Genomic DNA, 15,804 nt, shown 5'->3' with positions numbered 1-15,804 from the left:
CATAGACACAATTCTGAGAAAGGGGCAAAGGGGATGGGATGAAGAGGGCTTCAGAGGGCCTTTAAAAGGGACAGATACATTTTTTTTCCCTAAATTGGGTGGGGAGTAGACAGGTGTTCACTGTTGAACAGGAGCCAACTCCGGATGGAGTACCCATCACCAAGGGACCGAGATGGGACGACGGGAGGACTCCAGAGTGGGGACCATGGCACAGAGTGGCCCCTCTACCACCAAGAAGAAATGGCTGGAGGCTGGGAGGGCCAGGGATGGAGAAAGCTTATGGGTGGGGAGGTGGACAGAAAGCCAAGGGACCCCACAGAAGAGAGAGGGCTTCTACCATGCTCTCCTTATGCCAGAGGCAACAGGGTGCCTGCTGACACTCTGGAGGGAGGAGGCCACCTTATCTCTCCAGCCTGAGGCAAAAGCCCCTCCATGCTAGTGTCCTTCAAGTGCAGTTACCATAGACAGTGACACCTGCCAAAGCGGATGGCGAGAGGCTGCCCTGGGTTGCTGCTGGAGAAGAGGTAGAACCTTCTTTGACCGCCTGTCACTTCACGGTCAGCTCGGGCCATGAGCAGCAGGGCACAAGGTTGCCTCTGTGGGTACCACCCTGGTGAAGGCTGGGGCCCCAAGAGAGAAGGCGGTCTTGGGTCCAGGGTAGGGGCTCAGGGCTCTCTCCCAGATTCACCCCCTCCCTGCCGGCCCCTCCCCGCAACGGCAGTTCACTCACAGGCAAACAAAGGATCGCATCCCGCAGAGGCCTTCCCATCTGCACAGCGAGGAAGTCTCAGTCTCAAGGTTAATGGCAAAGAGGAACTTGCCCGGCTGGGCAGGTCACAGGGTCAGCAGGAATTGTGATAAACAAGAGGGAACCGTGGCACTGGGGCAGGGTGGGGGTGGGGACCTCACTGAGAGATCTGGCCCCAGGGTCCCCAGGAGGCCAAGGATGCATCATCTCAGGGAAATAAAATGGCCATCGTTTACAAGCAGAAATTGTTTTCCATTCCAGGGGGGTGACTCCGAAGCCAAACTCTTCCTGCAGAAGTTTAGGTAGTGGGTGAGTCACTGTTATAAATAGACCAGTGATCAGAATGTCATCGGAAAGGACACAGTCCCATAGGCATAACCTTAGAGGGAATGGAAGGCACAGCATGAACTGGGAGCCAGCTTCTCAGAGGAGCCCAGAGGGAGCCCTCGGATGGGCTCTGGTGGAAGAGGAAGCGGACACTTAGGAAGGGGGATCCAGCCCAGCGGGAGGAAGACGATGCGGGGGCTGGCCAGGGACCAGCCTCCCACATGGCTGAGCAGAGCCAGCTCACAGCCCGCCAGTCCCTGGATCAGACCGAGCCATCTGGCCTTCTAGAAATTCTTCCAAAGCATTCAAGTTCCTCTAGGCTCCCCAGAGACCCCATCCCACTCAGGGACAGGAAAGCAAAATTCTTCAACCGACATCAGCTCATTCATTCCCCTCCCATTGACCTGCCTGATGGACACTGGAGACACAGGCAGCCCCTACCCTCAAGTTCACGGTGGCTCAGAGATCTTAGGAAACGTGCGACAGCATTAGGGAATCCAGGACTGTCCCCAGAGGGAATCTGCGCCCAGCCTGGGGTGGGAGGAGGGTGCCCAGAAGCCTTCCCCGAAACTTCGAGGCCAGGCTGGGTGCCTCCTTTTTGCTCCCACAGGCCCCCCTGCTTCATTGCATCAGCAGTCATGCCAAGGATTTACTGGTGCCAGAACTGGGCCAAGGCCCCAAACTGAGAACAAAAGGGGTTAAGAGCCTGGTACCTCCACTCCCGGAAGAGGAGGCAGGGCCTGCCCAGCCACCATAAAACACCGCCCCCCCAAAAGGGACCAGGAAGCTATGGAATCCAGCCCAAAATGCGTCCAGGGACAGGAAAGGGGGGTTCAGGCTCATGTAATGGGAAGCAATGTGAAAAAATAAGAGCGTTTCCTGTTGAGACGCCCGCGCATTGATGTTCCCCAATAAACCAGGCATCACGGGCCGATGGCTTCTGTTTCCGCAATAGGACGGAAAGCTCCGTGAGAGGGAAGACATGTCCCCGGCTTTGTCCCCGCCACCTGCGGCAGCCCCAGGCCCGGGAATGCTTGCCAGAGAAACCGGCTGCCACACTCCTCTGCTGTCGGTAGCGGGGTCACCTGGGCGCCACACACTGCATTTCCCGCCTGGGGGACACGCCAGCTCCTCAGAACCAGAAGCCGCCCCATCTCACGTGAAGCACCAGCCGCTGGGGTCCTGCCTATCCCGGGGCCCCTGCTGCGGGCCCCCAAGCAAAACTCGCTTTTGGGGAGACCAGGTGTCCCGTCCTGGAGCTTCCGGGCTTCCCCTGGGGCTCAGCCCTCTTTCCTCCTGTGCTGTGAGGTCCGAGGTCCGAGGTCCGGGGCCCGCAGAGCCTGGCCCACTTGGTGGAGCGGACATTCCAGATTCCCTCTGGGAAAGCGAAGGGAGGGAGCCTCCCTCACGGCCCACCAGTGGGAGGTCAACGGGAAGTGGCCAGGAGGCCCTGCTGGGATTCCCTCCTGCAGTGTGGACAAGCCCCAGCAGGACTATTTTGGCAGGAGGTGGCAAGAATGCACCGCGGTGCCCGTGAACTGAGCGGACGGCCCTGGCCTCGGCGGGATGACCGGGCAGCTGGGGCTGGACGGGCGGCTGGCTGACCCTCTGACACGGGAACCTTCCCCGGGTCTTCCTCCCAAGGGAGGGAGGCATGGGGTGGGGGCTCCTGAGCCACCAGCCCCTCAAGGTACCCCAGCCAGCAGGGCTCAGCACCCACTCGGGTCTCAGCACCCCCAGGATAGGCTTCAGGATACAAGCACACGGCCCCACAAAGACCTCACAAGTCACCCAGCCCAGCCGTCTGCACTGCTCCCCAGGGAGCCCCAGGACACAGCAGTGGGGGCAGCACAGCCAAGACCTGTCCCCCCACCTTCCCAGTGGGAGCTTAGCTTTGATCTGCTCTCCTCCCTCATACGAAAGGGAGGTCACCCTGGCAGGTCTCATTCCACAGACTGGGACCAGAGAGAGGGAAGCCCTGGCCCAGCGCGACACAGGGAGTCAGGGTCGGGTTGAGGAGCTGATGCTAGGTATGGCAGGTGCGGGGAGCCAATGAAGGTTTGGCGAGGGGGGTGACATGCCTGAGCAGGCCGAGAAAAGGCCAACGAGGGGGTGGCTGAAATTGGCTGCATTGGGAGGGGGTTGATGCGGCAAGAACTCAGTGGGAGGGTAGGACGAAGATGAGGAAGGCACAAATCTGCATGGAAGACGTACAGAGCTGGGTCTTGGCCACTGCTTGGATGGGACCACCAAGGAGGACATGGCAGCAGGGGTCAGGTGAGCAGAGGGGCCAAGGATGCCCCCAAGATTCTGCGGGGGTTGCCCGAGAGGCTGGTGGGGCCATTACCAGGGAGAGAGACGTTGGTGGGTGGTGGGGCTCAAATTCAGGCAGGTTTGCTTTGAGCAACAGGAAAGGCAAGGCCATTTCCTATGGGAAGAGGTAGAGTTCTTGGGGGGTTACGACTTCTTTCCCACAGCGAGCTTTCGAGTCAACTGGACCTGTGCTCCAGTCGCCCAGTCGCTGCCATTTCCTAGCTGTGTGACCTTGGTCACGTCATTTAACCTCTCTGAGCTCGGTTCCCTCACCTGTAAAGCGAGGGTAACAACAGGGCTCGTCCATTAGACTATTGCAAGGACGAAGACACTCCACGTAAAGTGCCTGGGGCATCACGATCGCTGATAAATATTTGCTGTTCTCATTATTAGATGCCACATGCTCGATACATATAATCCCCCAGCCATCTACAAAGCTGGCATCGTTTTGTTTTCCTCGGTTTGCAGATGAGAAAAACGGAGGCTCAGAGAGGTTCAAGAGACGGCTCAGGGTCACACAGTAAGCATGAGGGTCAGAGCAGAAATGTGAACCCAGATCCCTCCAGTCCAAAGCACAACCTTTCCAGCCTCGGGTGGTACCTCCACGGCCATCCTGGGGTCACAGGTCTGTCCTCCCACTTCCAGAAAAGGGGAGCGTCCAGAGGCTCGGAGAGTAGGGTTGAACCCGTTAAGACTTGAACCCAGAACCACCTGAACACGGTTTGGATAATTTTATTGTCTCCAATGGACCTGATGACATTTCCCCTTTCTTTCTCTCCCCACTTTTGCTTCTTCCGTCAATGAGATTGTACTCTCAACTCCAGTGAGTCACCGGAAAATGTAAATTAAGAAAAAAAAAAAAAATGAAGAGGAACATTGCTCCTACGTAAGCCCCTGCCATCTGTGACTCATTCAAGACAGGTATAATGGACATAATTACAGCTCACCCACAAGCTAGACCCAAAATCAGTCCTGAAGGCTGAGTTCAGAATCTAGTGGTTTCCCCAGCAGAGCCCAGGGCTGCTCAGACTTGAACGGGTGCTCATGACCTTGGTCATCATCCTGGGGACCCAGGGTGGGAAGAGCCAGGGTACCATGTCCTGTCCCCAGAGACCCAGCAATTCCAGAACCTTCCTCTCGCCCCGCCCCCCACACTCTCTCCCCACCCCCCCAGTTCCCTCCCCACTCACTCAGGGCCCCTCCCTCCATTTGAATTCACCCTCCTTTTCACCACCTTGCTTCTTAAAGGAGCCAGACCTTTATTCCTCCATCACTGTAAAGTCATCCCACCTCGCAAAACGTGGGGGGATATTCAGTTCATAATACTCCAGGGAGCCCATCCCCTTCTGTGTCCAGAGAGCCAGGAGCTGGATTGATCAGAGGTTGTGTGGCAATCAAATCAGATGGTGTATGTAAGGCCCTTCCCACGATGTCTGTGTTCAGTAAATGCTGCTATTAACCCCGCCGTCCTCGTCACCATCTCAGGAGATGGGAGTGTCAGGAGCTCCCAAGAGGGCAGCCTCCCCCCACCCCCATGGCCTTGGGGCCCCTTATTCTGGCAGCCGGGATTAGGAATTGCAAGGACACAAGAGTTACAATGTCAGAGCTGGCAGGTCATCCAAACCCAGCAGGGACAGTAGGCTGAAGAAAGGCAGAGACTACCCCTAGGAGGTCGGTGGCTGACTCAGGACAGGAACCCGCGCCTCCTGCATCCAGGCGGTTTCTCAGTGGGCCCCAGCACACGTGCCCCTGTGGAGGTGAAGAGCTCAAGGAGCAGGCTCAGAGCATCTCTGAGGTCCGAGGCCATGAGATGAGCTCCCGGAAATGGGAGCCATTACACTCTCAGCCAGTTCATCCAAAGCTCTCTAGCTGGAGGCCAAGTGCAAGGGGCCTGTGGTCAGTGGGAAGTACACTTTCACATGACAGTGCCAGTGCCAAAAGGCAAAGAAAACACCCCTAGTCTTTTCAGGGAAAAGACCTGCAATTGCCCTGAGACGTCATCAGGAAGCCTGGTTTGAAGACCTCCCCTTCCAAGCTGCCTTCCCAGACCCATCTCTCGGCCTGGAGGCACCTGCCCTGCACCTAAGATGTCGTATTTCCTACAGTCCTTTTTCCTAGCAGCAGTCAAGAAAAGCTTCTTGCAGGGCTGCTGAAATGAAGGCAAAGGCATGGTCCCTCCCCTCCCGGAGCTCACTGGCCAGCTGGCAAGGGAACGGGCAGATGGAGAGGAGGCAGGTGTGGGCAAAGACAGTCCAGGGGGGCTGGCATGAGCCAAAGTCAGAAGATGTCATACCAAGAGGCCTGCAGTCCTCCCTGCTGCTGTGGTCTCCTCCCCAAGCAAATCAGGTGCCTCCTTCAAGGGCCCCTCCTCCAGGAAGCCTTCTTTGATACCAAGGTTGCAATTGTCCTCCTCTGAACTTCGTCCTAATTGGCCTGTGACCATCCCATGCCCTCCCGTGCTCCACGGCTGGGGCCCTTGATCCAACCAGCAGGGTCTACCCAGCCCCAAGCGCAGGGCCAGTGTCAACCAGAGGGAGGAAGTAGCCGAGCCCAGGTTCTTTCCCACTTTCCCAGGCCGCCTTTGTCTGCTCGCTCCCACCAGTGACCCAAGGCAGCCAAAGTCTTAAAAAAACAGCTTCCCTATCCCTAAGCAGTGTGGGCTCCTGGGGTGTAGTGGAAGCTGAGGTTTTGTATCAGAAGGGTCCTGACCCCACCTGCCCACCCCCGTTCCTGCAGGAGGGTGCCCCCTCCCCATCAGTCAGGATTCCACCCACTTGGCTACAAGTAGTAAAAACCTCAGCTAACATAGGCTTCAGCACATTCAGCATCAATTTTCTCACCTAAGTTGTCCAGACATAACAGTGTCTGCTGTTCCAGGCTGTCACCAAGGACCTAGACTCAGCCTTTGTTCCTGCCATCCTTAGACTTGGCGCTTCATTCTCAACAATCATAAGACAATCGCATTGTCCCCTTACTGCTGTGAGGGACCAAAGAGGCACGTCGGCCGTGGCTGTCCCTCAGGGACACCAGCAGCCTCCTGGACACGCACCAGAACAGGGACAGGAACACGGGCTTCCGGGCTTCCTGCTGCCACTGGCCTGGGGCTTGTTAAAGGGGCCCTGACCTGGGCAAAGCGAGCAGAGTGAAGCCCAAGGCTCACGCATGGCCTCCCTCCAAAGCCTGCTCTTTCCACAACCCCACACAGCCAGGAATAAACAGAGCCAGGATCTTCTAATGCCCAAGCTAGAGTCCTGCTCGCCTTCCCAAGCCGCCTCTGGCTCTTGCCTTCAGCAGCAATCCCACAGCCAGAAGCAGAGCCACAGGTGGGAGCTGGGGCTCGGAAGCCTGATGGGGCTCACCCCAGCCTAGACTCTTGGGGCGGGGGGTGGGGGGCTTTCTGGAACTTCTTTGGCTCCAAGGCAGCCATCTGTCAGGAGGGTAGGCTGCAGGGGTCCAGGCGGCCAGTGAGGGGCCCACCCCACCACCCATCTCCACACAGGGCTCCGAGACATAAGCAAAAGGGTGCAACGCAAGTCAAGGGAAAGGCTGGGGTCCAGGCAGTTTAGCAGCGCTTGACCAGCTTTAAAACCGCCCCTGCAAAGTTCTGATCCCTTAGCCACTCGGGGAAGAAAAACCAGCCGGGGTGGGCGTCGCCTGGGCAGGGCTGGACTAAGACAGAGGGAATACAACCCACCTGCCCACGGAGTCCCCAGGACCCCGAGGCCTCCGATTCCCCCCTCAGGCTCCTCCCCTCCAGGTCCCCACCCCACAGTCACACATGCGCTCTGGTGTCCGGAGCCCCCTGTGCACCAGAAGCATAGGGATGAACAAAAGACATTAAGTCACGCAATTGAAAAATAAAATTCTATCTCTTATACACAAAAAGGCTGACGTTCAGACGTCAATCACAGTGCCCACCCTCATAGGCAGCCAGTCTTTGGCCACATGACCCCCACCCTGTCCCACCCTGCAGCCACCTGGTCAAGAGATGGGCACGTGACTCAGAGCAGTGACTCCAGAGACTGGCAGCAACAGGGTGTGGGGTAGAAATATGAGCTGAGCCCATCAGACTCCCTGTCTGAAAATTAGAAGTGAGATCTCCTGCCGGACTAAGAGGAAGCTGTTCGCTGCTGCTGGGTGGGGATGGGGCAGGGGGCAGTTGCTTTCCTCAATCCACCAATTCAAATGCTGATCTGGTCCAGAAACAGCATTCCAGACACATCCAGAAATAAAATCTAACCAGGTATCTGGGCATCCCAGGGCCCAGTCAAGTTGATACATAAAATTAACCATCAGACACTCTTAGAAAATCTGATTCAGAGGAGCGGCCAAGAATCTGATTTCCACAAGCAAACCTCAACTATAAGGGAAAAAATTCAAATCCTAAAAAATACAAATAAACAAGCAAACCAGGCAAGTTATGATGCAGATGACACAGTGACCACACTTTTGGACCAAAGGGAGCAGAGGGCGGCGAGGATCCTGCTGCTAGGAGCATATGGAGGCAGAGACATGTGGAGAGGAGCTGATGGCATCAGCCCCAGGAAACCCTAGCGCTGGATCTCTAGGGGGCACCTCGGTTAGGAAAGCCACTCCAGCCCTGCTTGCCCCAAGGGGTGGTTGTAGGGAGCTTATGGGCTCCTACCTGTGTATCCTGTAGCATCCCCTCCACTACAGGGAGGGACAGGGATGTGTCTTGGGGCTTCCTCACCAAAAGGGTCCTGCCAGGTCCAGACCCCGCCTCCCCCTCACATGCGCTGGTTCCAGGGAGCAGGGTCTTAGAACCCTTCCCTCCCCCTGTGGAGTCGCACGTGCAGTAGTTGGGTTGGGGGGTCTTCGGAGCCCATCGCGCTTGGATCCAAATCCCAGCTCCACAGCTTGCTCCTGTACCCTGCCGACCAAGTCAATCCACCCTCTGGAGGGCTCCGTTTCTCCTGGCAATGCCACGGCAAAAATACCTGCCTCGCAAAGCTGTCCTGAAGGGTCATCAGCCTTTCATACATACTGGCTTTCTCTCTCGACCTCATGGCAAAACTACTTTCAAAATCAGATGCAAGTTGGATGTATGCGACAGCTCCGATCTGCCCTGGATGGAAATTGTGGTGGCAGGTACCACTGTCATGCCCCTGCCCCGCATGACTGTGGTACCTGCGGGGCCATATGGAGCAGAAGCATCAATGCCTGAAGTGGTTCTTTTTCCAGATGTAAACTTTTTAAAAAAATTATATATATATAAGCATATGTTAAATGTAAAACATTAAAATTTAAAGGAAGAATTTCCTGGTGACACAGAGTGTTGAGGATCCAGCGTTGTCACTGCCGTGGTTCTGGTTAGAACTCTGGTGCGGGTTTGACCCCTGGCCTGGGAATTTCTGCATGCTGTGGGTGCAGCCCAAATTATTTTAAAAATTAAAATACAAACACAAACTTACAAATACAAGTACAAAATACAAATTTATAAAGGGAGAAGGAAGAAGAGACCCCCAGCATGGCATTATTTTCATCCATAACCAGTTGCTCAAACAGGCTTATTTTTTTTTTCCAAGATAGAAGTGCCTTTGCTATTTTATCTGATTATAAAAGTAATCCTTGCTCATTGTAAAAAAAAAAATCAAAGATTACAAAATCTATATGGTAAAAATATTACATTCGCACAAAATCCTAATCCACATAGAAAACCACCATCCTTGGGTTGAGCTGTGTCCTTCCAGATGCTTTTTAAAAAGCATGCCTGGGAGTTCCTGTCGTGGCATGGTGGTTAACAAATCTGGCTAGGAACCATGAGATTTTGGGTTTGATCCCTGGCCTCACTCAGTGGGTTAAGGATCTGGCGTTGCTGTGAGCTGTGATGTAGGCCGCAATGCGGCTTGGATCTGGGGTTGCTGTGGCTGTGGTGTAGACTGGAAGCTGTAGCTCCAATTTCACCCCTAGCCTGGGAACCTCCATATGCCATGGGTGCAGCCCTAGAAAAGACAAAAAAAGAAAAGCATGTCTGACTTTTTAGAAACATAATGGAATCATACTGTTCTGATTCTTTTTCCAGGTCTTGTATCATCCTTCAAGTTTCAAGGGTACCCTCCTCGCCTTGGGATTTCACCCCTGACTCCTAGAGAGAAAGCAGCTGGTACCCATGAAGGACGCAGTGTGGAGTATCCCGATGTAGCACATTATGCAACACACATATTTTTCAGATAAATGCTAAAAAGAGAAAGCTTTTAGACACTGGAGTAACTGGGCCCCTTTTAAAGGCAGCTTCTGTCAAAGAGGTGCTAACTGCATAAAAAGTGATTTCACCAAAAGGAGAATTGCTTTTAAGAGACAGTACAAAATGCAAGTTAAGTAACAAGGGGCTATCATCTTTCACTTACCACATCAGCCCCCCAAATTATCTTACTTATATAGCTGGTGGTAGCAAGGAATAGAGCAGGCTCTCTTGCATGTTCCTGGTGTGTGTATTAACTGGAATACACGTTCAAGAAAGTAATTTGGCAAACTATTTCCAAAACCTGACCAATATGCCTATCCTTGGATCTACTGTTAGGCATCCACCCCCAAAGATGTCATTCAAAATGCTGGCAAAGAGCTAGACCTGAAGATGTTCCTCGTAAGAATTTTGTAAGAAGGGGGAAATGTGAACAGCCTGAATATCCTGCATTAAGAGAACGACCAAGTAAAAACTGCCTAAAGGACGGCATATCTTCTGGCTCTGTCGAGTTTTTGTTAACACAGGGAAGACAAAAGTCAAGTGTTGTGACTGATCCAAGGGCCACGCCCTGGATGTACGATGGGGTGGGCACAAAGGAACACCAGAGTACCCACGCTTGTCAAGTCCCCAGCACGGGCCTGGCCCCATGCTATCCGAGCCACTGGCAGCTAGTACTAGCACTCCTCGGTTATTGTCTGTCTCTCCCCTATTAAAACCTTAGTCCTCCCAGGGTGGGGAACTTTATTAGTTTTGTTCACGGATGTAGCCTAAGAGCCCCGACTCTGGAAAGTATAGGGGAGACATACCATGTACACAAGTTGTTTAGTGGAGGCCTTGGGAGCAGGGGAGCTGTACCCTCTGTGGTGTCTGTTCTGGGTCTAAGTGAGTATGGACTTCTGTTAGCATCTTTGCCTTCTTCAGGCCAGTGCTAATCTACCACGTCTACCTACGGACACGCAGACAACTAGGATCTCCTCCGGAATCTGGCACTTTCCCATGTAGAAACTCTGAGACGAAACCACCTCTCTCATTCTTTTTGTTTTCATGATTATTTGTTCTAATTTAAAACAATGCCTATAAGCAGAATGTAGAAAGTCTAGAAAGTGCAGGCGGGGGTCGGTGGGGAGGGTTCAGAAAAAAAATCACAAAGCCCAGAGGGCAACAGCCAGAAGCGAATGGTAGACCAGCAGTACCACCTGCTTCAAGACATTTGAGGAGCCCAGGAATCAAAAGGCCCAAACTTAGATGAAGTTTATCTCAGATTCTAGAACCCCCAGTCACCTGCAAAAAAAATTTAAAATCCTCTTACGAGGAAGACAGCAGCATCATTCCACAAGTAATTTTTTTTTTCAGACTCTGTATCCTGCTCTCAAAGATAACCAAGTACACAAGAGACAAGACACCATGAGTGAAAACTGGAAGAAAAAATAGACAAGAGATTCGAATCATCCTAGACCCCAGCATTCGTCAGACAGGGCTGTAAAATAATGATGCCTGCTCTGTTCAAAGAGGTAAATGCCTAAATGAAGACTGGCAAAAAAAAAAAAAAAAAAAAAAACACTAGACATTATAAACACTGGCATGGCAGATTTGGAAAAGAAACAAATAAAATAACTGAACTTACTATGCTGAAAATATTACCACCAAAATGACTAAAGAAGACGCCAGCATCACATACTGTCCTTTCTGGTCTGCATGGGGGTGTTGACACTCAGCCAGAGCCCGTTTATTTCTGTCTCCTGTTGAGGCACGTAAGGCATGTGACCAAAACCATGAGTTAAGTCAGGAGACATCTGCTTGCTCCTCAGCCCCTGACTCCAGAAGTAGCTTTCTTATCACAGGCACCCCAATTATAGCACTGTAACGTGATAACTGAGGGCTCTAATTTTTTTGGCCACACCCACAGCATGCAGAAGCTCCTCAGCCAGGGTTCAAACCCATACCACAGCAATAACCAGGGCCACAGCAGTGACAATGCTAGGTCCTTAACCCACTGAGATACCAGGGAACTCCTGGGGGGGCTCTAATATTGATACTGATGCATGAGAAAAGGTCTCATCACTATGCTGAGTTTGCTCAGGCAAAACGGTAAGATATGTCTTAGGAAGACGTCTTTCTTTCTTTTCCTTTTTGGGGCTGCACCTGCAGCATATGGAGGTTCCCAGGCTAGGGGTCCAATCGGAGCTGTAGCCGACGGCCTACGCCAGAGCCACAGCAATGCAGGATCCGAGCCACGTCTGCAACCTACACCCCAGCTCACACCAACACCGGATCCTTCACCCACTGAGCAAGGCCAGGGATGGAACCTGCATCCTCATGGATCCTAGTTGGGTTCATGAATCGCTGAGCCACCAAGGGAACTCCAGGAAGACTTCTTTCAAAATGTTTTTATATTTGTTTTAAATTGCTCAACTTTCCTTCTCAGAAAATCTCATCTGCAGGGCAAGCACGGCTAACTCAGCCCACTTCCCTGACGGGTTACCTGGGCCCGTTTGCAGGGTGTTCATTGCACTGTTACTTATAACAGAAGCCACCTGAGTGTCCAGCCGCAGTGGAATGGCTGTATTAATGGGGCCGGAGCCACTGAGGAGCCATTTATTAAGCTACCCTGCTGCCTCGCAAAGCGAGCAGGAAGACAGAATAGGCCAGAGGGGTGACTCTTGGCCCGCCACAGGGCCTGCAGACCCCGCGGCTCCCACCCTGAGGCTTGGGAAGAAATGCACGTCAAGAGCCCTCAGGTGTGAAACAATCCAGGGCCAAATCTGCCGGGAGGTCTAGGGGGTGAATGGCTCTGATCTTCAGGCCTTTGTCCTTTTCTCTCCAAATGAGCTTGACCCGAACCCAAGACCCAGCAGCCTGCAGAGTGGCGTGGTTGTTCCGAGGCTCTGGAGCCAAAGATCTGGGCTTTATTTCCCGGTGTCTGAGAAGAGATTGTCTCTTCTCTACAGTGAGAGTCGGCTTCCTGTCCCAAACGACACACACTCTCCAAACCCTGTCTTAACCCAGCCTCCAGGGACACAGGGAACCCTCTGAGTCTCCAGGACAGGAACCCAAACGGGCAGGATTCAAATATTCACCAGCTCCCAGGAGAGACCAAGCATCAGCTCTCACAGAGACCCCCACAGACACCTTGCCAAGGGTACCTTGGCAGGGGAGCTGTTCTGGGTCCAAGTGGGTATGGACTCCCCTTGCAGCTTCCCTACTCCTTGGCAAGGGTAACTTGTCAGGTACCTGTTACAGGTGAGAACAAGAGTGGCAGCCAAAATGTGGCAGAGCCGGGACATTAACCTAAGTCTCCATTCTCTTTTCACTGCCCCAGCCAGGCTGCTTAGGGCAGGACCCCTCTGCTCCCTCTCATGCCCCAAAGCTGATCCAGGACCTTCCTAAACTTTTTTTTTTTTTTTAAGGGCTGCACCTGCAGCATATGGAAGTTCCAAGGCTAGGGGTCGAATAGGAGCTGGCTCTGCCAGCCTACACCACAGCCACAGCCACACAGGATCCAAGCCGCATAGCCACATCTGCGACCTACACCACAGCTCACAGCAACGCCAGATCCTTAAGCCACTGAGCGAGGCCAGGGATCCAACTGCATCCTCATGGATACTAGTCAGGTTCATTACCACTGAGCCACAATAGGAACTCCCCTAAATGTTTTAAGACAGAAGGAAGGGACAATATGGATGCCTTGCCTAAGACAGGTGGTGACTTACCCGAATATGCTCAACCCCAGAAGAAGCAGTGCATGATTTTATAAAAATCCTTCCTCAAACACACCATCTGTACCTTTTCTTCCATACGCTTGAAATTAAAACCAACAAATAAAACTTTCGTATTAACCTGTAAGCTGACAGATGTGTTACCATGTGTTCCCATTAATAGTGGGAACCCTTTTGCAAGATACTCGTATATTGTCACCATGCTGTACATTTTACTTCTTTTGCTATAACTTTAAACATCTTATAATTTTGTCAGTTATACCTCAATACAGCTGGGGGGGGGGGGGACAGTTATTACCAAGAAAAAAGAAAAGAAAGAAAGAAAAAAAAAAACTGAGTTTTTTTTTTTTTCTTCCTCCCCAAGAAGGAAGAAGCTTCAGATTCAGGGGGTAATTGTTCTGTGCCAGTTAGTAAAGCGGGCATTTTCAATGAATTATCTCTTTTAAACCCAACCGCTGGATGCGAACTCTACAGCACAGAGGGCTCGGCCCTCTCAAAGCAGCAGGCAGATGAGCCAAAGCTCCCTGGCCTCGAAGGCCTTTGTTTTTGCTGTCTTGCCGGCCAGTAGATGCTCCAGTTCAGCCAAGTCATCCTGGTTTGCCTGGAACTTTCCAGGTTTTAGCACTGGAAGTCTCACATCTAAGGGACCATTTGGCCGGAAGCAAACTGGAACCGTGTGTCACCATCATGAGCAACGATCCAAGACTGGGGGTGATGCCATGGGGGCTGCTAGGTTTTCACATCGTTTGGGCTCAAATCGAACCTTTTTCGTTTTGGTACGTCTCATAAAGCAGCACAGAATAGTGGCAACACATGCTCATTTCCTCCCTTCTGGAAATTTTCCTCCTTCCTCGTTGTCAAGGGTCCTAAAAATATCAACCTCATCCTGAAGTCCAACATCTCAGGGACCCTTCTGAACTCTGCCCAGGAAGTAAGAGGGCTTGAAGATTATCCAGGAAGGGTTGATGGGCCCCTATTTCTTTCCCAGAGAAAATGGAGTTTCCAGGACAGGAGAGGGCTCGCCTTGAAACCAGAACTCCTGAACTGATCCTGCCCCTTCCATAGCTGGGTGCCCTTTGGTAAGTTCCTGCCCCTCTCTGAGCCTCCATTTGAAACACGGGAATTTTGAGAGATCCCTCAAGGAGCGCACAGACCTTGAGGCTCAGCCCCCTCATTCCACAGATGACGGCGGAAGGCCAGAGAAGTGAGGAGACTCGGCCAAGGTCACGGGCAAGCTGAAGCAGCGCGGGACGTCTCGAGAGCTTTGTCCACCCCTCTAATACACAGCAGAGAAAAAGCAGAGTATGCTAAGAACCCGAGTCTGTTTAATGTTGCTTGCAGAGCCTGTAAGGAAAAGGAGCCAAACGCTGAAAGATTAAGAATTCTGATCTTTAAAAACAAATCAGGGTTTAATTTGGGTTTTCTTAAAGCCTTGTAAAAAAGAGGAGCTGAATCCTTGACCAAATACTCAGCATTCCAAACTGGGAAGATGAGACAGATTTTAATCCCCTGCGTGAGGAGCAGGCCGATTGGAGAATGTGTGTGTTTCCATTGGCCTGCATATTTCTCAGATGTGTAAATGGCAGGCGGCCTGGGGAGGAGGCCGGCCCGACGGGGCAGGCAGGGAAGGTGGGGGCTCTGAGCAGCCCACGCTGCACCAGGGCAAGGCCTTAAGGAGAAGGAACTGGGCTGCCTGCTGGTGGCTCGGGGAGGTTAAGGAACATGCTTAAATTCATCCAGCTAGGACATGGCGGGGTCAGGAATTGAACCCAGATCGAAATTCAAGCCCAAGTGCCCACTGGCTATGCTGTGTCATCTCCAGAGCTGGAATGTGAATGGAGCTATCAAAGCACGTTCGATTATCCAGGGAGTCTGCTGTGGTCTCTCCAAGTTCCCTTCTGGGTGTCTCTCCTGCTACAATCTTCCAAGGTGTTTCTTTAGCCACCCCCCCCCATGCCCTCCGCCCCACATATTAGATCTCAACTTAATCATTCAGTTACTTGTTCATTCATTCAACAAACGTTTGCTAAGCTTCTACTACATGCTGGCTAACACTTCCTCATCGAGGAAAATAAGCCAATCAAGCTAATATGGATATGTGTCCAAGTGCTGTAGGAAGGCTTCCTGGAGGAGGTGATATGTGTAGTAGGACTTGAGCTGGACTTGAACATTATAATTGTCATGTCAAGATAAAACTCAGCTGAATTATTTCATCATTTGCTAGCAACTTGGGTTCCCTTTGGTGGGGAGTGCCCTGGATCAGAACCATTGGCTGAACACAAATTTGGGGATTGTTCAGGAATGCCAGTTATCCCCAAATATTCCCAAACTCAGTGTATCAGACTCACAATGGTCTCTGTAACTCACCTGCATGACATCTGCCTTCACCAGCTTTAAGGTAGAGGGGAGGGAACTCCCACAGCCCCAGGGCCTCTGCACCAGTTATTCCAATTAATACACAGGCCTGTGTGGGAAGTAGCGCAGCCTTGTGTTAA

The sequence above is a fragment of the Sus scrofa genome, chromosome 12, assembly GCF_000003025.6.
Source record: "Sus scrofa isolate TJ Tabasco breed Duroc chromosome 12, Sscrofa11.1, whole genome shotgun sequence".
Taxonomy (NCBI): Eukaryota; Metazoa; Chordata; class Mammalia; order Artiodactyla; family Suidae; genus Sus; species Sus scrofa.
Note: the sequence above shows the minus strand (reverse complement) of the source record.